The sequence below is a fragment of the Ascaphus truei genome, chromosome 2, assembly GCF_040206685.1.
Source record: "Ascaphus truei isolate aAscTru1 chromosome 2, aAscTru1.hap1, whole genome shotgun sequence".
NCBI lineage: Eukaryota > Metazoa > Chordata > Amphibia > Anura > Ascaphidae > Ascaphus > Ascaphus truei.
The window spans coordinates 86,294,139-86,320,727 of record NC_134484.1 but is presented as its reverse complement, the minus strand read 5'-3'; positions in this window follow the sequence as shown (position 1 = coordinate 86,320,727).

Genomic DNA, 26,589 nt, shown 5'->3' with positions numbered 1-26,589 from the left:
CACCCTGTGCGGTTCTTACATTGGGGGTAGGGTGCTCCTGGGGGGAGACAGGGACAACAGAGGGTGACTTCTTCAGGGTTACTCTTTTCTTCTCCATCTTTTTCCTGGGGAGAAGTGCAGATGTCACCGCCCGAGATGGGGCAGCGACATCTCCTGCGGTCCCAGGGGGGACCTGGGCCCCTGAGGGCTCCGCCACATTGGGCGCAGCGGTACAGGGTTTCTCCTCCTGGGGGTGGGACAGTGACAACAGAGGGTGGCCACTCAAGGGCGACCCCCTCACCCTCTCTCCACTCCCCGGGGAGAGGTGCAGATGTCACTGCTCGAGACGGGGCAGCGACATCTCCTGCGGTCCCAGGGGGGACCTGGGCCCCCGAGGGCCCCACCCTGGTGGGCGCAGCGGCACATGGTGTCTCCTCCCGGGGGGGACAGCAACAACAGAGGGTGGCCACTCCAGGTCGACCCCCTCCCTCCGCTCCCCGGGGAGAGGTGCAGATGTCACTGCTCGAGATGGGGCAGCGACATCTCCTGCGGTCCCAGGGGGGACCTGGGCCCCCAAGGACCCCTCTGTGGTGGGCGCAGATGTCACTGTTCGAGATGGGACAGTGACATCTCCTGCGGTCCCAGGGGGGGCCTGGACCCCCGAGGGCCCCACTGTGGTGGGCGCAGACGTCACTGTTCGAGATGGGACAGCGACATCTCCTGCGATCCCAGAGGGGACCTGGGCCCTCCAGGGTTTTTCCTTCTCCCTCTGTTCTTTGGGGAGAGGTACAGATGTCACTGTTCGGGATGGGACAGCAACATCTCTTGCGGTCCCTGGAGGGACCTGGGCCCTCGAAGGCCCTGCTGTGGTGGGCACAGCGGCAACGGGTGTCTTGGCAGAGGGAGGGGCGGGTGCAGGAGCTGAAGTGGGATTTCTATTCCCTTTTGGGCAACTCCTACGAGTGTGCCCCAGCTCCTTGCACAAATAACACCTAACCCCCTCCGTGCCATAGAACACAGTGTATTGAATGCCCTCGTAGGGCATCCTAAAGGACCCCTCCACAGATTCTGTGCTCCCTGGCAGCAGCAGCTGTACCTGCCGCCTAAATGAGAGCACATGCCTCAGCGCTCTATCCCTGCAGCCCAGCTGAATTTTTGTTATGGGAGATTTAATATCTCCCAGGGCTTGCAGACGTGGGTGCATGAGGCTGTCTGGGATGAAGGGGGGCACATTGGACAGGATGATTTTTGTGCCTAACCCCTCCATGGGCTCTATGGGGATGTAGGTCCCCCCTACACTGATGCCTTTCTGCACCAGGGTGTGGGTGGAAGCCAGCGTACGGAGGAAGAAAATGCCCCTCCCATACATCTTGCTGGCCACCACCACAGCAGAGGGAGCCACAACGTCTGCCACAGCCCTCACATAGATCTCCATGTTGAGGCCAGGTGACATTGGGCACCTCACCCCAAGCTTCCTGCTCACACCGGGCGTGGCCCCAGCGTTGTTGTTGCTGGGGTCAACGCCTGCAGCTGCCACCTGCGCCCATGTTGGAACTGGGACTGCAGGGGTTAAACTGACAACAGGAGCCGGGGGAGGTGTGGCCAGGGCACTGGATGTACCAGGCCTAGGGCTGTGGTTATTTATCCTAGGGGCCCCAGTTTTTGGGGTCCGATGTCCAGGTGTGGCCCCCGTTGCTGCACTAGTCCTATTCCCCCCATGCATGATAAAATAAGCCTCTAAGAATAGGGGCGGAAATAGTGCTTAGGGAGAGAGATGCAGAGAGGAAACTGTCCCTTTAAGAACCAATTAACTATCTCTGCACAGGGAGGGGAAGAAAAACAGCTTTTTAAAACCTGCTGAAATCTTCTCTTTTCTCCCCTTATTATTTAACTCTCTCTCTTACAAGAAACTACACCACAATATTGAAGGTCTTAAAGTAAGACACAGAGCTCCCAAAAATACAAATGACAAAAGGAAATCAGGCTTAAATTAAGGAGAAATTAGAAGAAAAAGAAACAACCAGGGGTGGGTGAGGTGAGAGGGGTTGAGACTACAGTTTCCAGCCAGCCACAGTGTAGCTTTGCTGGGTTGAATCACTGCAGCCTTTGGGTGAAACCAAAAACAGTTTTTAAACCTGAAAAGGCACCTAAAACCCTCTAAAAACTCACAGTATACTCACAGTATACTCCCCCACAGATCCACAGCAAAATATAACAAAGAAAGAAAGAATAAAGCTGATTCCTTACCAAATGCCTGGGAGCTCTTCACACACACTTCTGAGTGAGAAGTTGGAGATAGGTCAGGGAGAGAAGAGGAGGAGACCGAAGGGGCAGTCAGGGGAATGGCCTGTACAGCTTGGGAGGCAGAGACAGGGGGAACCTGATAAGAAGAGTCTATGCGCACTCCCCCTGTAAGCTGGGGATGCGCGTGCACAGGTTGCAACACAGGCGCGGCCCGCACGGAGCAGGGGAAGACCGCAGGATGGGGACGGAGCCAAAAGGAGGGGAAAGCGCGCGAGGCCTGTGCCCGCGCGATGGCCAGCAAAGGCAGAGAGGAGCATGTACGTGCGTCCTCCATGGGCTGAGGGGGTGCACGCACCGGACGTGTCACCAGGCGCGTGGAATGCCGCGCCGTGGGCACCACGCACGGAGGAGACAACGGGATGGATGGCACCATAGGGGAAGGTAAAGGAGCTACCGTGGGGGAGAGAGAGTGGGGAGGATCAAAGCAGGGGCTAAGGGAGCGCGTGAGTATGCGAGACCTGCGCGGAATGCGCTGCAGCAAGGGGAGAGAGGTAGAAGATGAAGGAGAGGAGTGGGAAGGAGTAGAAAGGGTAACAGGAGATGGGAGAGAGGGATAAGGAGAGGAAGGAATCTCCTGAGTCGTCACAGTATACCACCCTTGAGGATCAATCTCTGAGTGATCCAACCACGGCTTAAGGGGGAATTTCTGGTGAAACTGGGAAAGCAACCTCGGGGCATGGACGTGATGTGCTGGTACCCAGGAACGTTCCTCAGGACCGTAGCCCTTCCAGTGTACTAAAAATTGAAGTCCTTTTTGGGAGACACGCGAGTCGATGAGAGACTGAATCTCGTACTCCTGTTGACCCAGGGTGGACACTGGACTAGGTCTCCGAGAGGGGTCCGGGAAATGAGGACTAGACACAAATTCCTTAAGGAGGGAAACGTGAAAGACTGACGGAATTTTCATTGAGGGGGGAAGATCGAGGCGATAGGCTACAGGATTAACCTTCTCTAGGATTTTGAATGGTCCCAAGAATCTAGGAGACAGTTTGGGTGAAGGAGTTTTGATCCTAATATTTTTGGACGACAGCCAGACCAGATCACCAGGTTTGAACGAAGGACCTTTTTGGAGGTTACGATCAGCCTTTGTCTTTTGTTTGGACACCGCAGACCGTAAGGACTTGATAATCTTTTTCCAGGATTCTTGCAAGTTGGTGATATGAGAGTCAGCTGCAGGAACACCAGAAGGAGAAAGTGAGAGAGGGAAACTACTGGGGTGAAAGCCACAGTTGATAAAGAAAGGAGACTCCTGAGTAGACTCATTCCTTAAGGAATTAATGGCAAATTCGGCCCATGGTAGGAGATCCACCCAGTTATCTTATGAGTCAGAAATGAAGCATCTTAGATACTGTTCGAGAGTTTGGTTCATCCTTTCAGTTTGACCGTTGGTTTGTGGATGATATCCAGAGGAGAACAAAAGGGAGATACCCAATCTTTGAGAGAAAGCTCGCCAGAATTTTGAGATGAACTGGGACCCACGGTCTGAGATGATAGAAATGGGAATGCCATGTAGCCTGAAGATCTCTTTGGAGAAGACATCCGCCAAGGTGGCCGAGTTGGGAAGACCCTTGAGGGGAATAAAGTGAGCCTGCTTTGAAAATCTATCAACCACGACCAAAATAGTGTTCATCCCTTTGGACACAGGCAGTTCAACGATAAAGTCCATCGAAATGTGTTTCCAGGGTTTTTCAGGAATGGTAAGGGGTAGCAGAAGTCCAGAAGGCTTATGATGGAGGGTTTTACTCTGGGCACATACAGGACAGGCAGAAGTAAAATTGAGAATATCTTGATTCATCTTAGGCCACCAAAAAGTCCGTTTAATGAGATCAGCCGTCCTTTTGAAGCCTGGATGACCAACTGCTCTAGAGGAATGACCCCAAAGTAAGACTTTATGGCGGAAACGTGGAGCCGCGTAGAGACGTCATTCTGGTACCCTGAATCTGCTGGGAATATGTGCTTGTGCCTTGTGGATCTCGTCCAATACATCAAAGTTGTTGGCAGAGACTATGCACTTGGCCGGGAGAATAGGTTCTGAGATTTCTTTAGCCTCGGTCTCAGAGGCAAACTGACGAGAAAGCGCTTCCGCTTTAACATTTTTGGTACCAGGAATATAAGAGATGGTGTAGTTGAAGCGGGAAAAGAAGAGTGACCAGCGAGCCTGGCGGAAGCCCAAGCGACGAGCACCCTCAATATATAACAAAATTTTGTGGTCAGTGAGAATGGCGATTGGTTCCTTGGAACCCTCATAAAGATGTCTCCATTCCTGGAGAGCCAACCTAATGGCCAAAAGTTCACGATTACCGACATCATACCACAAAAAAAACCACAAGGATGGAGTTTCTCTTGGGGAGAAGTCCTCTGGGAAAGAACTGCGCCAGTTCCTACGTCTGAGGCGTCAACCTCCAAAGTAAAGGGGAGGGAGGTATCCGGATGATGAAGGATGGGGGCAGACACGAACACCTTCTTGAGAGTCTCAAAGGCTGCGATGGCCTCTGGTGACCAGGATGAGACGTCGGCGCCCTTTTTGGTCAAGGCGGTGATGGGAAGGGCAATGGAAGAAATTTTTTTGATAAACTTCCTGTAATAATTGGTGAAGCCAAGAAAACGTTGCACAGCCTTGAGCGAATTAGGGAGTGGCCAGTCGAGAACCGCCTTCAGCTTCTCTGGGTCCATGGAGAAACCTTGGCTGGAGATGATATAGCCTAGGAAGGCCGTGGAAGCCTGGTGAAACAAACACTTCTCCATTTTGGCGTAAAGACGGTTAGAACAAAGCCTGGAGAGCACAAGTTTGGTATGTTGAATGTGTTCTTCCAGATTTTTAGAAAAAATAAGGATGTCGTCTAGATAGACAATGACAAAAGTTCCCAAAACATCACGGAAGATGTCGTTCATAAATTCCTGAAACACGGCCAGGGCGTTACACAGCCCAAAGGGCATAACAAGGTATTCATAGTGTCCAGAACGTGTGTTAAATGGTGTTTTCCACTCGTCTCCCTCCCTTATGCGAATGAGATTATAGGCACCCCTTAAGTCAAGTTTTGAAAAAATAGAGGCCCCTATTTCATTCACGTTAGTTATTCATAATGATCATGATCCTTTATAACTAATGGCAACATATGAACATAAATGAAGTGGACATTTGCATACGCAGACATTTCAGCAACAGTGTGTGTGTGTGTTGTAGTTTTTGTGTGATGCATGTATTTCTACGTGAAATAATATAAACCATAATAATGTTGCTTTAATCATCGGCCTCACTTAGCTATGTATGTGTTGAATGTTTACTAATAACACTAAACTATAGTTAGTCGTGTGAATAAAATTTACACACAAATGTTCATGGTTTCATGATCTTTAACTAACATTCATTAGCTCATGCATGTTAGGTTAGAACTACAACTTAGGTGAAAATATAAAATGCACACGAGTAAACAGTTTCTATATCCTCCCTATTGTTATTGTGTACGTTCAGATACAATGTCTACGAGTTGTTATGTAGCATTTACATTCTTTGACAGTCACACGTGAGATTATAATATATAGTAGATTAATGTGTTTGCTGAGTGATAATGTTGGTTGCATATATCACATGGCAATACATATAATGTTAGTAGAAAAGAACAAAAAAACAATATCAGTTCTAACTTCAGTGCTTAGCAACATCATTATGTTAATTAAGTGCATAGTAAATATTTGCATAATAGAATAACATTATGTAGTGATTGTTAATCTGCGCACCAATCATTGAAAGCATTGTTACATATTTATTATAATAGTTGTTCTCTCGTCGTCACAAACATCTAATATAACGATTGGCTCATCTGAAATCATACATTGGTCCCATGTATTCATCCGCGACATATGTGAAATACAGCAAACACATGATGTTCAAAGATGGCACATTTATATATGTCTCAGCATGACAACGCTTAACACATCTCTATATGATTGTGGATATTCACGCATAAGTAACGTATATGTTTAAACTGAAAGCATAAAACTACAGATACAGAACTGTGTCATTTTTCGAATGGCGTTGCTGGCATTACTACTGATATGATTTTTCCGGTGCCTGTATAGATAATAATGTGCGCGCACCACGTCTGTTGCGCGCACACGTCACGAATGTGTGGACTAAGTCTTAGCGCATGCGCAAAACGATGTGTACGCTGTGCGTTCAATACATGTCCCTCCATGGTGCTGCTAGCAGTATGCATATAATGGCTGGAAGTTATGATATGGAAGCGAAACAAATTCATTTCTACACACGTACATATCTAAACTTTGTAAACGGACGTGTGCCCATGGAAAAAACGGACGATCAGCCAATGAGCGAAAAAAAGACATGTGACGTCATGTTAAGGCACCGTGAAATGCACGCAAACACCCCTCCCACTGAATTAACATTGGCCTCCAGCGCTGTGCACACACCGCCCCACCGACGCGCGCGCATGACACACTGCACTGACCGTAACAGTAAGCTACGGGCGCACGTCGGTTGAGGGTGGGCCTTGCATCGGTAAACCTTTTTAAGGATGCCTTGGGACATGACCACGGTCCCACGTCATATGTGGGCGAAACTTTGTTTTTATATGTTGAATGCTAAACAATGAGGTGTGTGTGTGTTACAGTTAGTGTAACATGTTGAAATGATACTTTAAAAGCGATAATAATCTAGGATGTAGGACTCCGTCACCAATGTGTACTAATGGTTCGTCATGTAGTATATTGTTATAGGAAATAATGTCTTTTTGCACGCTACATGTAAGCCTGTCTGCAATATTAAGCTGTATACACTCATTTGGCTAACAAATGGTGTATATTATTAATGTAGACATATATAATTTGAGTAAAGGCATAACGAAATTTGTATTTACCATTCTTGTAGAAGTTAAAACTGATTTGGCTGCAACTGCTCGCTGCAGGAAGGCACAACAGTATCATCCATGGTTGAGGCAACCGTTGAATCCTGAATCATACACATCTCCATGAGGGCGTCATATGGATCTGCAATGGCTTCTTCAAACAAGATGTCTGGAGGTACATACAGTTGTTGATTGTTTTCCCATCCACATTGCTATTGCCCATATAAGTTTGGATACATATCATAGTAGTTATGTCCATCTTGCATCTGGTCTGGCTGAATGGAGGGTGCAGGTAGATCAGCAGACGCGACAGTCGGTGCGGCTTTAGTGTCACTGGTATTAGGCAAAAATCTTGGGGGCAAGATCTAAAATGTGTCACAAGGGACCCAATAGCCATACTGGTAATACAATTTCACCCAATAAATCACACAAATCCACCTCTTTTTTAGAACAAAGAGAAAAGGAGAAGAAATACCCACTTTGGGAGAAGCAAGCCCAGCCACTACCCCGAAGGAAACGAGATTCAGGGGAGTCAGAGGAGGAACAAAAAAGCAAAGACAGAAGAAAATGAAGTTGATGGAGGCTACACCTACCAATTATGGTATTTATAATTTATCCTCACATACACTTACTCCATATCATTTAACACTATTAGCCAAAGGTTTATCATTTTCTCCCAACAGCACTCCCAATAGGTTTGACTTATTTGTGGATTTGAATCGGTACATCCGCAAGCTGACTCTCATGCGACATTTTACACTTAAAGGGGAACAGAATCAACAATATAATTTTAACACCAAGGAAATAGAGTCCATTAATGCTCTTACTTCTTTTTTGGTAGAATCTGAGACTAATACCAGCTGCAACAGTACACAAATACCAGCTAAGTTTAACATATTGTTAGATCCTCTCAATAAAAGATTAGCACATGACAATTTATTATCTGATAACTTATTATCTGATATAACTATTCATGATGAAGATGTAAATTCATCGGTAGATCCCAGTCCATCTTTACAAACAGACCCTGAGAGCAATACAATTTATAGGTCATCACCTTTTGCTCCAAAGTCGGTATACTTCCCCTATCAATCAAAGGGGAACTTTATCGACACTTTTTATACACTGGTTCTCGGGGACCTTGAAAGGTTGTGCCAAAATAATGTGGAACTGAAACACAGTAATCTAACCAAAGAAGAGAATGCAACCATGATCAGCATAAAGAACAATTTTGATCTTATAGTCCGCCAAGCAGACAAGGGTGGTGCTATTGTTTTACAGGATCGTGTTGACTATTTATGCAAAGCCCATCGCCTTCTACATGATACTGTATCCTATACTATACTAGATGAGGACACAGTTATGGGCTATCAGTTGGAGTTTCAGAATCTCCTCCAGGAAGCACTTAATTAAGGGATCATCACTAATTTAGAGAAAAAAAATGTATTCACCAAACACCCTAGGACACCTATATTTTATCACCTGCCAAAATTGCACAAAGATAAAGTTAATCCACCAGGGAGGCCTATAATATCGGGGGTGGGATCGATGACGTCCAACTTGTCCCAATATATTGACTATTATTTACAACCATATGTCACAAATCTACGATCGCATATTAGGGACACGTTGCATGTCATCAATTCCACCTCTGATATTATTTGGAAGGATACCTTTCACTGGATTACATGTGATGTATCTTCACTATACACTTGTATTGATCACACTAAAGGTATCCAGGCTATTAATCACTTTTTTGAATTAGACACCAATCTCCACTCTTCACAGAAAACTTTTCTTTTAGCATGTATTCAATTTATTTTAAGTCACAATTATTTTTTATTTGAAGATACATATTATTTACAAATCTGTGGAACGGCTATGGCCACCAGATTTGCCCCCAGCTATGCTAATCTCTACATGGGACTGTGGGAGAGTACCCATGTGTGGGAGAATGCTAGTCTGAGGGGTGGTCTGGTTTACTATGGCCGTTTCATAGATGATATTATTATTATTTGGGATGGTGATAGGGATATCCTGGAGGAGATTCTTTTATCCTTTAATACCAATGAGATGGGCCTAAAATTCACACATACTGTACACCCTAGTACCATTGTCTTTCTGGATTTGGAACTATAAATTGGCAAAGAAAATCAAATTCAGACAAGAACACACTTGTCAGCCAATAGTTATTTACACTATGGTAGCAACCACTACAAAAAGTGGCTAAACAACGTGCCCAAAAGTCAGTTCTACAGAATCAGGCGCAACTGCTCAGAGGACTCTGACTTTATATCACAGGGGAAGGATCTATCTAAAAAGTTTCTAGAGAAGGGCTATGACATGTCTGTTGTCAATAAAGCATTTCAGGATGCAAGTCTTATAAAAAGAGATACACTTTTGGAACAATCAAAAAACAAATCTGAATCATTGCGTGTAAGTAGGAAAAAGGATTACAAATCAAATAATGCACCAAAATTCATCACACAATTTAATCAGTCTGCTCACCAAATTAGAAATATTTTAAATTGTCACTGGAAAATAATATGCAATGATCCTGTAATTGGCCACTTAGTACCTGAATATGCTCCAACTGTATTCAGAAAAGCGAGGAGTATAAAAACATTGCTGGCTCCGAGCAAACTTAAAACCAAAAAGATTACTAATCCAAATATGGCTCAAAAGATGGGGAACTTTGGATGTGGAAGAGGCCGTTGTCTTACTTGTAAACATTTGACAAAATCTAATAAATTTACATCACATTCAAATGGTACTTCATATGAAATAAAAGATCATATAAATTGTTTAACTGAATATGTTGTGTATCTCATTTCATGTGAATGTGGCACACAATATATAGGCCGAACATCTAGGGCTCTTAGTACACGGTTCTTGGAGCACCGGCGAAATATTATTAATGGGTGCCAAACACACAGCCTCTCCCGTCATTTTTGCACTAACCATAACAAAGATCCTAAATCCCTTTCTGTTATGGGCATTGAGTTCATTCTCCCCTCCTATATGGGAGGAGATCGCTTTCAAAAGTTATGTACCCGAGAAACTTATTGGATGTACATTTTGGATACCACTCATCCTAAGGGACACAATGACCATATTGACATCAGTACCATAGTTTGAACACCCCTTTGGGTGTCCTCCAAAGGTCTGGTTTGAATGCTTAGCATTCCCTTTGGGCTATGGTCGTTCATCTGGTCATTGTGAATCAATACACATCTCGAGAGTATAGTCTGTGGGATTCATATCTTGGTGCTCGGTACGATTCACTTCCACAAATGGTCAATTTTTAATTTTTATTTTTATTTCTATTTATAGTATACACAATTTACACACACACTTTTTTATTCATTATAATTTTATTCAATATACACCAATATTCACATATTACACACACATACATATATACATATTATTTCTCTACACAATTTAGACACTTATATACATAATTTCAATTAATTTTATTTACGTATTGATATATCTTTATATTAAGTATTTATTATAGCACATTATATGCACATGGTTAAATAAATAAACATCACAATTTTTACAAATCCCAATCCAAGTCACCTTCACATCCTTTTCTCTGTCATTGCTTTGGATCCATCTAATTTTGCCTCTTCTGACTCCATGTTGAACTCCAACAATTAGGTAATTATCCTGGAGGTAATTGTAAATTGATAATCGAATTAAAATATATATTGTTATTGTTTTGTAAAATATATGATGTCAATAATTGATAGTTAAATTAGGTTATCAGTGGTTTGTATTTTGGACTAACTAACAACTGTTGTCTCTCAGAAATTATTAATTTTCAATAATTATCAATATTTAGTTATAGTGGGTCATTTATTATTAGTCTCTTTATCTAATTAATTGATATAAAATGAATTAGATCAATGATAATATATATTTATACAGTATGTACATCATTACTCAATGAGTTATCTATTTAATTATATTCTATAGATATGATTTGTTTAGTTTCCTCTTTTTTGTCTGTCTTGAAAAATTTCTCTGCATTCTAATCAAATTATGTCTATTATTCATTGTTTGTTGATCAATCTCTAGATCATCTACTCATTCATTTAATATATATTATTTGTATTGTTATGCTTGAAATCATCAATCTGTTTGGAACGTAATAATTGCTACTATATTGATACTGCATATACTACTCTCTTACAATCAATGGGGTCCTCACAAAACGAGTTATTCATGTATTCATGCGTTTATTCACTATATAATTGCTCTATTCAAGCGCTATATATGTAATCGACCAATTGATTGTTTTAAATAATTTATTGGCTAATTGTTTGAATACCTCCCTATAAATACTAAGGACTGATGCTTAGAGGGTATCCCCTGAAGAAGTCGTCATTTGATGATGAAACGCGTAGGGCGTGGCTAGATTCCGGTCGCCATTGCCCACGAACACTGCTGCTACTTGATCAGAGAACTTTGGCTCTCGTGTGCGGCTCTCACGGCCAAATACCTATCACATTAGTCATTGGAGGCTTTTGTTTCCTGGAGGGACCTGTCCTATTTGAACACCAAGGGCGAAGGACCCCTCTTCCGGTTCCGGTTCCACGGAGGAGACTCACGTGACGACGCCATTGACTGCAGCCGGACGCTGGTGATCGAGCTGTTTGGCACATGAGAGCCTATCTCATACACGCTTATATTTGCTGTACCTTTGTGAGTGGGAATTTGTTAGATTTTATGTTCCTTTAATACATTTTTATTGTGGTAATGCACAAGGTGTGCGCCTGTTTCTTTCTCTTTCCTTTTTTCTATATATATATCTATATATATATATCTCTCTCTATATATATATCTATATATCTATATATATAGAAACAACAGAGAAAGCAACCGTGTAAAAAGCACACAGACATACCTTAAAGTATAAACAAAGAATTTTATTAAAGTGAGTTAAAACAGGGGATAAAGTTTAAAAGAAGAGGGGGGCTCGGCTCTACCAAACAAAGTGAACCTGGAGGCAAGGGTCTAAACATAGAACCAATACTGACATGCACAGGACACAGGGGGCTCTGTAAAAGCACACCTGTAAATTGAAAAACCCACACTGAAAAAGTATATCCACATTGAAGGAATCACCATACAAATGTGTTAGATAGTTGCATGGAGTGGATACAATGAGAATACAGATAGCAATGTGAGGTATACATCACCACTCAGTGTAGGAGTGTCACGGGCAGAAGAGTAGGTCAAAGCCTCATGTCAGGTGAAAGAAGGTAGGGGCCCCCCTCAGCAGACTCATATATATATATATATATATATTTGGGTCAGCTGTGTAGAAGTTGTATTTACCAGCAAACAAGGCCTCTTTTGAGCCATGAAGGCCTGTACTGTTCATTCTGATTTTATATTTTTATATATATATATATATATATATATATATATATATATATATTATTATATATAGAGTGATAAACTAAAGCCATTGATGTGTGTAAGTAGGCCTTGTTGTAATCATATTCAAAGTTAAATACATGTGAGTGAATTATGGCCTCAATCATACTGATCCCATAATTTTAGCAAGTGTCCTAAGATTTATATCTCATTCACACAAGGCCTGTTTGCTGACAACAGTGGCAGAGATAAATATATATATATATTTATGTGTGGCACTTCAGTGGCACTGGGTGTGAGCTGTTGCACTTCAGGGGCACTGCGTGTGGGCTGTGGCACTTCAGGGGCACTGGGTGTGGGCTGTGGCACTTCAGGGCACTGGGTGTGGGCTGTTGCACTTCAGGGGCACTGGGTGTGGGCTGTGTCACTTATGGGGAACTGGGTGTGGCCTGTGGCAGTTGTGAACCAGTTGCTAAACATTGCACGACTGAGGTTGGAACAGTTTCTTGTTTTGGTGTTTTAATCTTTTTCCGGTTAGTAGTAATTGTTGCCCTAACTTTCTTTTTCATGTCTCATTTGTAGGTGTCCGTTCCTGATTTTGAACAGATGTAAGCGATTGGATGTTGACAGGCACCTGCACAGAACTAGCACCTACTGTACCGGTATCATCCAGAACTGGGGAATGAAGAACTGATGACTCTGGAGAAAAAGTAGCAGCATGTAAAGATCCATCCTCAGATGGGGTAAAGTGGAATTGTTGCTCTCTTGCAGTAATTCTCAACTGATTAGCTTGGCTTAGATTCACAACTATTGCTTGTAATGTCCTGTTTACATTTTGGATTTCTTTAGGAACTTGGATGATGACTCTTTCAATTTGTGACATTTGTGATATTGACCTTTCCTGCAGTGATATCATCCTTTCAAGCACTGACATCATTTCTGAATGGCGACGATTTTCTTCACGCAAGATTCCTTCTTCAGAAGATGCAATAGCTGAGTAGGTGTCACGAGCAGGAAGACTTGAATGCTGGGTTAATCCAGGAGTGGGAACATCTTCATGGTCACTTGAGTGAATTTGTCCTTGAGTGGCAACATCTGGTTCTACAAATTAAGAAAGACATTATGAACTACCATGGAACTTTCACTTGTTTTTCAACATAATGATAGTTGTTCTCATAGTGTAACACATAACATGTTTTCATAATTTTTAATTTGTGTCAAATTAAAAGTTTATGCTTGAAGTAACAATGATGTTTCGACTCAGTGTGAAAGAAGAATGAATGAAAGTTTGTTGTAACCTCACAACTCCTAGCTGATAGTTTACAACACACACAATACATGTTGTCAGGAAACACTATATCTTCTGTGACAATAACTGATGTGAAGTTAATTACATGTGAAAGGCATTTATTTAGCATGGCAAATTAACATCTACAAATATACACATTAGATGTGCTGCACCTCATACACTCACCTTCCATGCTTGATGATGAGCTGGATGAGCCAGGTGATGAGACATGTTCAGTGTCAAGTGACACATGAGCTTCAGGAGCAACTATATAGAAGAATAACATAAGAATTTTATTGACATGTGTACATAATTAACATTAAGTTTGTGTAGTGGGAGTATTTATGGCTAAATATCAGCATCACATAACGAAATGACAATGATATGTTTCTGGCAAGCTGTACATTATCCATCTTAACATCAATGTACATGTGAACCTAATTGGCACATTTATTGTAAAAATCATACAACATACAATGTTCATGCAGGAATGCGTTGTAAAATTAAACATACTGCATATGTTGTGTAGTAATCTAACAATAATAATGTACATCACTACCATGACAGCAAAGTTGACTCTGCTTATAATTCAGTACCTAATTGTGGAAATGTGAATGAATGTTTTTAGTGATCTGTGTGAACATTTAAGAGAAGCAGGTGTAGCGCTCAATGTGGCTGACACTCATCAACACATGCAGTGTGTAGCTCACAGATGGTACTGGTGTGATAATGTGGCGTATCTATAAGGTTAAAAGAAGATATGAGTGAACGAATGACTAACGCACGTTTTCATATATAGTGGCCTGGTGGGTGAAAGTCTTCATAAAATTACCATTTCATTCGCAGACAGAGCCAATGTTATTTGTTCCCACATTTCATTTTTGGATGCTGAACTTGTCCGCCCTTGAAATACATACAAAATATATGACGTCAATTATTATTAGAAAAACGATTAGTTGCCTAAACTGCTACCTGTTCCAAGAGATACCAAACATGCTGGTTTAGGTGTAATATGTGTACCACATGAGCATTTACGTGTAAACATACAAATGTAAGGAAGCTTGCATGAATATTGTATGAACTTTGTCAAACTTTTTAGACTGATTGTTATGGTCGTTATAAAGCATGAAGGAATATGTGTGTAACAATTAACTTTAATTGATAGATATCATACAATAATATTGTGATATTAAGACATCACACATGACCTAGGATAACATGTCTTTGAACAATCAATGCAAAGATAGACTTACCTAGTAAATGGCCATACAGAGAGTCATAGTGCTCCAAAATCCCTGTGACAAGAACTCTGTTTTCCTCTTCATTGAACTGAGGATTACGTGGCCGCTCCACACGTTTCCTCCGAACACGTGCAGGCCCAGAGCTTGGCTGCTGCTGACTGGACTCTCCTTCTTACAATGGAAGAGACTCCAAAAGTGGGCCACCACCAACCACCCCACCACCAGACACACCAGCAGCACCAGAGGCAGACACCCCATCAGCACCAGCAACAGACACCACAGCCGCACCAGCAACAGAGCCACCAGCAGCACTCGCACTCCCAGCAACACCAGTCACACTCGCAGCAACAGCACTCCCCTGAATCCTACGTTCACTTTGACGCATACTCACACTACTACCAGTACCACTCTCAACAGCATCACTCTTCCCACGCCTTGCGGCCATACCTCTAGCACTCACAAAGAACAGAAAAGAAATTTAAAGACAATCGCACTGAACACTTACAAGGTGAAAACAAGACAAAGATGTTAACAAAACAACACAGGACAAACCTCTCACAATACACAACAACTCTCTCAGTCAATATGAAATATGTAAATCGCCCAACTTTGTGTGTCTCTCTCTCTCTCTCACTCCCAACAACACAGAGAATGAATAAAAATACACGCTGCCTTTAAATGGGCACCTCAATCCAAAACATGCTTGCTTCGGCAGATTCAGCAAGAAGTTTCATTGGCGAACCTAACACCACCCCGCCATGCACGCCGATACACCTGTGTGTGATCGGCAAATCATCGGCAGAGTGGGAGCAAATGTTTTCGGCTTGATTCGGAAGGGATTCGGCACTTATTGCATACGGAGAGGGAAAATCGGCAGAATCATGCCGATAAGGTACACTTGGCGATTGCACTTTTTCGGCGCTTACTGCATAGAGCCCTTTGTTCCAGAAGTCTTGTGTTTGTTCAAATGCAACTTTGCAAACCTAAGCCGTGCTGCCATGTTCTTTTTAGAGAGAAGAGGCTTTCTCCTGGCAACCCTTTCAAATAAACCATACTTGTTCAGTCTTTTTCTTATAGTACTTTCATGAACTTTAACATTTAACATGCTAACTGAGGCCTGAGAGTCTGAGATGTAACTCTTGGGTATTTTGCAATTTCTCTGAGCATTGCACGGTCTGACCTTGGGGTGAAGTTGCTGGGATGTCCACTCCTGGGAAGATTGGCAATTGCCTTGAATGTTTTCCACTTTTGAATAATCTTTCTCACTGTAGAATGATGGACAATAAATTGTTTGTAAATGGCCTTATAACCCTTCCTAGATTGATGGGCAGCAACAATTGCTTCTCTAAGATCATTGCTGATGTCTTTCCTCCTTGGCATTGTGTTAACACACCGGAATGCTCCAGACCAGCAAACTGCTAAAACTTCGGCTTTTATAGATGTGGTCACACTTGCGGATGATCAATTAATCAGGGCATTTGATTAGAAGCACCTGTCTGCTACTTAGCATCTTAATTCCTATGGAAGCAGTAAGGGTGTACTTAGTTTTTCACACATAGCGTCTCCATTTTAGCTTTATTTTTGTTAAATAAATCATGACACAGTGTAATATGTCATGTGCTGTTGTTCATCTGAGGTTGTATTTGCCTAATTTTTAGACCTGCTAAGGAACAGATGATTGTTATTATGTCCTGATATGTAAAACCATAGAATTCAAAGAGGGTGTACTTTCTTTTTCACATGACTGTATTTGTGTACCCCTCTTTCTCGCTAGGGTAAAGAGTCTACGGATGCTGGCTTTACCTGTTGGCTCACGGAGATCCCAAACCTCCGCCACGGGGAGCCCAGAGTGATACAACACTACAACATGGTACAGCGCCTCCACTTGGGAGGGATCCCAACGTAGTGGGAGGAGCCCCTCACAGGAACCACAATACTGATATCCACACACAGTATGGTATATGATAATAATAACCTTTACTAGAGAACATGTAATTAGACAGTGCTACGTGGAGAATAATACTACTGGTTATAGCTACCCCTTCGCCGCACAGGGCTTTTCCCACCACCGTGTAACCCACATCGTGTCCACCATACCTGAAGGGCCCTCGGGCACCAAACCACCCTGGTGTCCACAAGAATAACAACCCCACCCTTGTATGTGGTCAGCGCTGCCACTATGGTGTGTGTACTTTGTTGGTGCACTTAAAGATATAGATACCTGTTGGGTGCTCCAGCACCCGGGCATGCTGATGGGTAGCTTTGCAGATCCGCCGATCCAGAGATGCTTTTGTTTCTGGGTGGTGTCCCGCTGGAATGTCCCACTTACAGACAGTCTTTGTACCCTGTTAAGTGATCTTAGCCGAGACCACTCTTCACAGGCTCTGCAGCAATGTAGCTGTGTCCCTTTCTGATAACCAGCTAAAGGGGTACTGTCCCTACCTAAGGGGCCAGTCCCTGTAGCTGCCACAATATTAGTAGGTGAGTCCGGGCCTAGCTGGGGCCTATAGGGGGTCGCTGGCCCAGTGCAGGGGCCACAGACGCCCTGCACATACACCCTCCCCTACCTGTGTCCCAGCACCGACTACCCATCAGCCCTGAGCGTGCCAAAACCTCTTCCTGGCAGCCCGTGATACTGGCTGCCCTATTGACCTGTTGTGCCCATGTGACTGCATGACTCGGGGCTGCTGGGAATTGAAGTCCCCACAGAGCCTCTCCTATACTGCCGCCGCATGCACCAAACGTACTGCGCATGGGCAAGCCCTGCGCAAGATGACGGCGCCCTGCTCAGTGACCGTCGGAGCCACCGGCCAGCCCGTACCCACTGATGGCCCGCAAATGTGTATCTATATGTAGGTATGGGGGTTATAGCATTGTTTTTTTATATGTATTGGGTAAGTGGGTTTTTGTATGTATTTGGGGGGTGGAGGAGATTGTATATATTTGCGGGGGTGGGGATTTTTTTGTATGTATTTGGTGGTTGGAAGTATGTTGCATTGGGGGGAGGGAAGTTTATTTTGGGGGGTTGGGGGCCGGTCATAACTGTTGTCCTGGACCCAGATAAATCTGTCTGCAGCCCTGAATTTATGTCTTACCTATAGAAGTCTTCACCCCCCGAATTCCGGCGCATCAGGAAGCTCTCGACCTCCGCCATCCGCTGCCATCCTCCGCGAAGATCCGCATCAGTTAAAAAAAACTCTTCTTTCTTCCAAATCCAAGATTTATCATTAATGTATTGCACAGATACCAATTGTGCATCCTACATACTGGAGCCAACATGAACACTCTATCATATAACTTATATTGCTGGTTTTACAATTAGCAAATTGTTCATTTTAAAAACATTCTCCAGTTCTGGATGATTTAAAGCAACATTTTTCATTTGACCCATAAATTACAAACTTTGCATGAATAGCATGTAAATTTAGTGCTACAGATATCTTCTTTGGAGTATATAGAGGCTTCTAGATATTTTAAAATCTGAAAGCCAAAAAGATAATAATAATATGCTTTTTGCATTCATTATTTTCTTTGACATATTTTAGACACAGGCATGAAAGTAACCTATGGTATCAGAAAAGAGCATAGCAGATAATACTGTAGCTTGATGTACATGGAAAACCCTAAGGCTAGCAACAATTGTTTCCCCTCCCTCCCCCCCCCCCCGATTTTTATATAAAGACAGAAGAGCTTGAAGGTTAAAAATGAAACTTTAGTCTCGACTCAAAAATACTGTATTTCCCAGATCACAACTTTTAAAATACCAACTTTATAAACAAGTAAATGCACTATTTGTATTCTGTAATATTATGCCTCTAATTTACTTCTGTTTGACTGCTAATTGACCTTAGATAAAATACTGTACTAAAATAAAATGAAATCCATTATATATGTAACAATGGTTGGATTTCTTTGTTTATATTACTCACTGTCTGTTGTCGAGATAAAAGAGGCAACTATAATGATTAAGCTTGAACTTGAATTTCATACAAAGGAGTATGGTTTTCTAATTATGAAAACATATAATTGTGGGATTTTCATTTCGTGAAGATATTTTATGTTTTGTTCAGAGATGGATGAATGTGATGTAATCCGTGGCATTTTTTCACATTAAACACAATATGTCTAATTGCATTTAATTCATTTATTGACACTTAATATCTATAACCACTACTTCTAGTAACTAGTTTTACGAATACACTGTAGTAATAATGTTAGTTGTCAATTTATGTTAATCCTGCTCTGGGTCACCGTGGAAGAGTCACCACCACCCACTGAAGGAGATATTGGTCACCCTCTCCTTCTCCTCAATGGCCCACCAGGCCCGAGCTGGCTAGACGGTCCACTCTTGCTCTGATATGTGACTCTGTTGCTTCTCCATCATCTGTGGAAGTTCCTCTTTCTCTCCCACACCACCCACCACCTCAGAGACAATGGGGTCAGGGAGTGAGAGAGAGACCTTGTAGACTTCAGAGTATATATATATGGATCATATAAATGTCTGAAACGCATCATAAACTATAGTATGTATTTTTTTAGTAATTAAAACCTCTAAAGGACGAATGGTGCAAATTTGCATCATACCGTTCAATGACTTTTCATCTGATAATGTAACAAAATTAGGCATTAAGAGGTTAAAGGGATATGTTTGTGTAATCTGATATGGTATATACTGCAATAATTACTGTATTAAGTATGGGTGTACAATAATGTTTATCCATACACACCTCTACCATAATAATTAATTATTCACTTTTAATAATGTACAATTAAAATAAATGAAGGAAGGACACTGTAAGAGATGTGTGCAGAGGTACATCATTTAATGGAGACCAATTGAGGTGAAATTAAATCTTGGCGTTATTGTGCCTGTTTACTCCAGCCCTTTCTAACTGAGTGGCTAGCTAAGCTGGTTACCACCCCAACTATATATATATATATATCAGCTTAGCTAGCCACTCAGTTAGAAAGGGCTGGAGTAAAAGTTTAGTTATTCTCCAAAGTGGAGAAGGTCTTTATTTTGTTTATTTTTGTATGTTTGCCTTTTGCAGGAACATTATTGTACACCCATACTTAATACAGCTCAAGATCCCCCAAGTATTGTGATTGCAGGGTAATGGCTCATCCTACCTCAGCGGGGTCCATGTTTGGGCCGAGCAAAATTTAATGATGCTCGTGTCAAGCAGGAAACGGACGCGCAGGGCTGAGGTGGGAAAATGAAAGAACCGACCTGAGCCAAAGGACGGAGTCCTGATAGAGTAGTGAGTCGTAAGCCGAAAGTCAGGGCTGGCAGCACAGTTGTGTAGTCAGTGAGAATGCAGAGGTTGAGGCAGGCGGAAGACAGGGGTGGTCAAGGTATGTAGCCGGGTCTGGTAACTAGGAAGACAAAAGGTAAGTGCATTGCATGTACTTAGCACGAACTGAAACTTTGCTCGGCAACTTCCTGCTTACAGGGCTGTCCTTTTAAAGGAAGCTGTCAGGAGCCAAAATGAATGACTCCTGACGAAGCCAAATCACGTGCAAAACGCTATCACAATCCACTGCCGCCGAGTTGCTGTGTTGCCATCCTGTCAACCAGCCAGTTACTGCAGCTGTGATTCAGCCTTTTGGAGGATCAGCGTCCGTCCGCATTTGCCAGTGAGGGAGCTCCACATGTTCCAACATCTTACTGCGTTCCATGGACAGGAAGTAGAGATACCGGAAGACCGCAAGATCTGCAGCCGGAGAGCCACCAGTAATCCAGAGGATGGTACACGGCAGCAGTGATCAGAGAAACTGATCACATCTATAGTACTACACACCTGTATTCTTACGATTTATGTAAGTGAGTTGTATTCATCTATTTGTTCAATTTGCTAATATACAACAGATTGCACTATGGTATGTTCTGTCTTTTTTATTGAGATCTGAAAACTTCACACCACTGCACCTGCAACCTGATCTGAGTTGACTGACTGACAGCTGGTCAAGCATTCACTTACCAATATATTTTTGGAAACTGCTTTAATTTATCGTATTAAATTTGAATGCACATCTCATAGATCATTTTTTATACCACACCCACACTGTAGACCATCTGCACTATTATATGTTTTCTATTTTTCCTAATCTGGCGATATCTGCGCTCCCCAAACTTCATCTACCCATACTCCATTAAAGAGGATTTTGGACCAGCCTCTACAAGGGTTTTGTGCTGCATTTATATGTATCACTTATTTGAGCACTATTAATATTGCTATATATAATCACTGGATTACTATAACTATAATATTCAGATTACACTTCCAAGTTGAGTGTCTTCTACACATTAGTTTTTTCACTTTTAAAGGAAGCTGCCAGGAGCAAAAATGGAGGATCCTGCCATAGAGGGCGAGATAGAGCAAAATCCCGGTCCAGACTCAGAAAACCCGGGACGGATTTTGCAAAACCTCAGATGCACTAATTGTAAGTGTGCATCCTGGAAGTAAAAATCAGTTCAGATATACGGCGCTATGGTGTTTCCCTCTTTTCCATTATAAAGAATACCCACACAGCATTCAACCCCATATGTCACCTCTATCCGTGCTGGAACCCATCTACCCACCAGAGTTTAGAGCGTGATATGCTCTTTTTACTCACATCTACAGCTGTGGCCCCTTTAATCCTCCTGCTTACCCGTAAAAATGCAGGGATGTTCTCCGTTTGTCACTGAGTTTCCCGCTCGTCAGCCGCATGACGCATAAGCGCTAATGGCGCTTAACATTGAAAGCGCCAGCGGCACCCAAAATGGCCTAAAAACGGCCCACATCTGCCTGCAATTTCGAAAATCGTGGGGAAACGGCCGCAGGAGTTTAAAGGCGGCCGCCACTGTATGTGAGTATAATGATTGAAACTTAATGGATCTGACTATTGCATTCTATTTCTAGCAATACTACTCTATGCATATTTGTCATTTTTTTTAATATCACACATGCCGCTCCCTCATCCGTTCAACAGCCATCAATTATATAACATCTCTATTGTCATTGGCATTGACCCAGTACTTGGCTATTAATATATATATATATATATATATTAGAGTGTGATACAGGCATACCCCGCATTAACGTACGCAATGGGTCCAGAACATATATGGAAAGCGAAAATGTACTTAAAGTGAAGCACTACCTTTTTTCCACTTATCGATGCTTACTGTAGGTACAGGTAGGGAGCCTGTATTGCAGTTCAGGACGTGCTGACAGACGCATGCGTGAGCTGCCGTTTGCCTATGGGGCGAGGGGAATAAGCGCGTCGCTACTACGGCGGTCTGTAGGACAGAATAAGTGTCCGTACTCACAAAGTGAGCGTACGGACAGAGGGGTATGGTGCTATTGAAAATATGTCCGTACTCGCAGGTTTATTTAAAGTGAATGTCCTTAAACCAGGGTTTTTTTACTCACATCTATGTGAGCATAATGATTGAAGATTAGTGGATCTGACTATTGCATTCTATTACTAGCAATACTTCTCAATGTATATTTGGCAAAAAAAATTTTATCACACATCCTGCTCCCTCATCCTGTTCAACAACTATCTTTGAGAAAATAAAAAGGTAAATTATATTGAATAATAGAGGGCTGTCCTTCTCTAAACCCGGTGGCCCTAATAGGTTTCAGTTGTTTTCTGACCTCAATAAATTTAAACGTAATCTTACGTTAAAGCGCCACTTTTTAAAAAGTACTGAGAATAACAATACAGGGTCCAATGCTATTGCTATAGCTGACACCCCCCCAGTACAGACCAGTGTGGGTGGGTGTCAACATACCAATTTTAGGACACAGTCAAAGTTTTATACGGCACACTCCAAAGGGAGTTTTATTGATACGTTTTTTAATGCTGTTAATAATTAATTCTCAAATATGGTTAGTAACTTTAAAATAAATAAAATAAAACAGAATCTAGATAGAGAGGAATATAAAGCGTTTAAAAGTTTACAAGAAAATAAAAATCTTATAATTCGTCAGGCAGATAAGGGAGGGGGAGTTATTTCACAAAATCGCTCTGATTATGAAAAGGAAGCGTTATGGCTTTTAGAAGATCCAGTCTTTTATAGGAAGATTAAGAGTGATCCTGCATTAGGATTCGTAGGAGAGCTAAAGAACCTCCTTGATGATGCTCTAGGACAGACTTTTATAAATAAAGCAGAGTATGATTTTCTATTTAATGAGAATCTGAAGATCCCCATTTTCTACCACCTCCTGAAGATGCATAAATGTTTAATAAACCCAACAGGAAGACCAATTGTGTCTGGGATTCAGTCGGTAACATCAAATTTATCCCAGTATGTGGATTGCTTCTTACAAAAGTATGTCTGCATACATCCCTCCTATATTAAGGACACAACATCAGTTCTTAATTTATTGAAAAATGTGGAATGGAAAGATACGTATAGATGGTTTACACTCGATTTGACGTCACTCTACACACATATACCACATGATTTGGGGGTTGAAGCGATTAAAAATTATCTGAGTAAGGACATGGATTTGTGTTCGGGTAATAGTGAGTTTGTTGTAAAATCAATTCAATTCATCCTCACCCATTATTATTTTCTTTTCTTATCCCAGTTCTATGTGCAGATTTGCGGTACAGCTATCGGGACTCGGTTTTCCCCTAGCTACGCAAATCTGTACATGAGACATTGGGAGGAGAATTTTGTGTGGTGCAATAATCCTTTTATATCCAAAGTTATTGTTTGGTGGCGTTTCATAGATGATATACTGTGTGTTTGGGGTGGCGACTTAGAATCTGTGGTTCCATTCGTAAACCATTTAAATAGTAATAATTTAAATTTAAAATTCACCTTACGAAGGATGCCTACATTATTAATTTTATTGATCTTCATTTAGAAGTCCTACCAAGGAATACAATTATAACAAAAACTCATTTTAAAAAGGTGGATACTAACAACTTGCTCCTGGCATCCAGTAAACACAAAAAGTACTGGATCAAAAATATACCTAAAGGCCAGTTTATGAGATTACGGAGAAATTGTGGTCTGGAAAGGGATTATAAGGAACAATCTGATCAGCTTTATCAGACATTTATCCAGAGGGGGTAATAAGCTGACCTACAGTACTATCCACAGCCCAGACTCAGGTCGGGGAAATGGATAGAGAAACATTATTATGCAGTCATAAAAGAATAGATAAGATTACTGCATGTGAATGTAATGTCATTAAGGTTCCCTTTATCACCAATTATAATTCTGGTGTGTTTAGAATACAGTCAGTCATTAAAAAACATTGGAGTATCTTGTCTAATGACCCTATTTTGGAGCATATTGGCCCCTAGTGACATTGGACAAAGTTCAAATGTACCTGGGGCAACGTCATGGTTAACATCTAAAACTGGGAGCAACTTTGGCTGAGGTAAGTGCAGGGACTGCAGTCATCTGCATAGTGACAGAAAGAATATTATACAGTATCTCATGTCACAAAAGACCAATTTACAGTTGATGACTGCATATCGTGTAAAACCACACTCGTAGTATATATGTTGGAGTGACCCCAGTCTTATAACCTAAAAGGGGATTCAGGTGGTACACCCCATTAGGCGAGGAGGGGATTGATTAAAGTCCCTTTCCAAACAGGAATAATTTGGGATTTACAAAATTAAAACATTGGCCCCAGGGGTCTGAATAAGGAGATCGACATTTGGTCACTTTATTAATAAGAGATACAGTATGTTTTCTCTCTAATTTGAGTTCAATTATATTTTTTAATATATTTTTTTATATTTTATTTTTGTGTCCTTGAGATTGACCAAGTATTGAATGTCTTTACTGTTTTGTAATTATTTATATTTGTAACTATACTGCTCCATTCACTTTTAGTTGCTTAGTTCTTGTCTCACAGTCAGATGAGTACATTTTCAAATTGCCCATTTTTATGTTGCTAATATCTGTTTCTTTTCTTTCAGCAACCTTGAAGATTTATTGTATTTTGTTGCAATTGTTTTAAATAAATGTTATTATATGTTATTATATGTTGTTTAAATTAAAAGTAACTTAGTAACTTGTATGTAATCTTAGCTAAAGTAGTCATGCATTTGTGTAGTACTAGTTCAATCATGCATACATCTGTGTAGTATATGTGTTGATGTTCTGGTTGGATTGAGATCACCTGAACAGCCAATCAGAAACTGATTGTGGGGTTTAAATGCTCCTTACACTAATACAGTGACTATCCCTGATGAAGTTAGTTTGACTAACGAAACGCATTGGAGTGTATACGAACAGTTTATTGGCAAGTATTCTCCTGCTTACTACTGTGACTTATCCAGTTAGCCTTCAGCTTTGTAACTGAGCCAGCTCGGGTCGTTCATAATTACGGGATGACCCTGTGATGTCAGTGTGCTGTGAGTGGTGCCGTTGAGTCAGAGCTCTTACTGTGGGATTCTCCCAGAACCGGTAGTTTATTGGGGTGGCAGTGATTTGTTCCATTATATTGCTGGACTGGTACAGCGTTTGCCACTTTAAAGGGACATTACGCTTGTGAAATTTCAAACAAGCAGACGTGTTCCTGGATCGAGTGTCCTTACCGGAGTCCTGTGCAGCCTGTTGAAAGAACGTTTGCAGTGAATGGAGAATGAGAACCATGGGAACAGCTGATACTCACCAGACGTATTCATTTTACCAACAGAGCGGTAACATGTAATTTAAACATGCCCTGTCCAAATAATTTGTCCTTGCTGTACGTGCATATTATACCACTTTAATATTCATAATTATATTTGTATTATTTTACACTATGAGAGGTCCTGTGCTCTCTTTTTTTCTTTACAAGTGATATGATGCCATATTTGTAAGATTCGATTTTTCCAATAAGATAATGATGACGATAATGGAAGATCAAGATGCTGGTGGTACTAGTAGTGTTAGATGGGGTTCCAGTAGAAGGAGATGTACAACAAAACACAACAATCCACTAACATGACAGGGGCATGCAGTAACACTCAGTGGCACATACAACTGGCAGACATGTCAGTCTGAGACTGTGACTCATTATACATCCACAAAGCTTAGCTACATTTAATTAATCTCACAGTCAACCTCTCTGACCAGTTGTGCTAATTCATTATTGTAGTTGTTACTGAATTACTCAACTAATTCAGAGCCAGACAGTTACTCAATGCTACAAGACTCGTGGCAGTGGAATGCATTGATCCACACCGGTATAACACTCAGAAAAAGTGCTGACCTAGTGTAAGAGGTTAATAATTATTGTGAGCAAAATGTCCCATTTGGAAGCACACAAGCACGGATTTATTGTGCACCCTGTTGGAAGGACACAGGTTTTCAATTGCTGGCTGGCCACCTCTATTAAAGGACCCCCATCTATACCTCAGTGATTCTTCAAAAGCAATATTTCTGAAATTATAACTCCCACCACAAAAAAAAAATACAGAAATAAATATACACAGGTTGAAAACAAAGTGTGTGTGCTGCCAAATGGGACAAGGAAGAAAAAGAAATGACAGAAAGAAAACGTTCTCTGTCTTT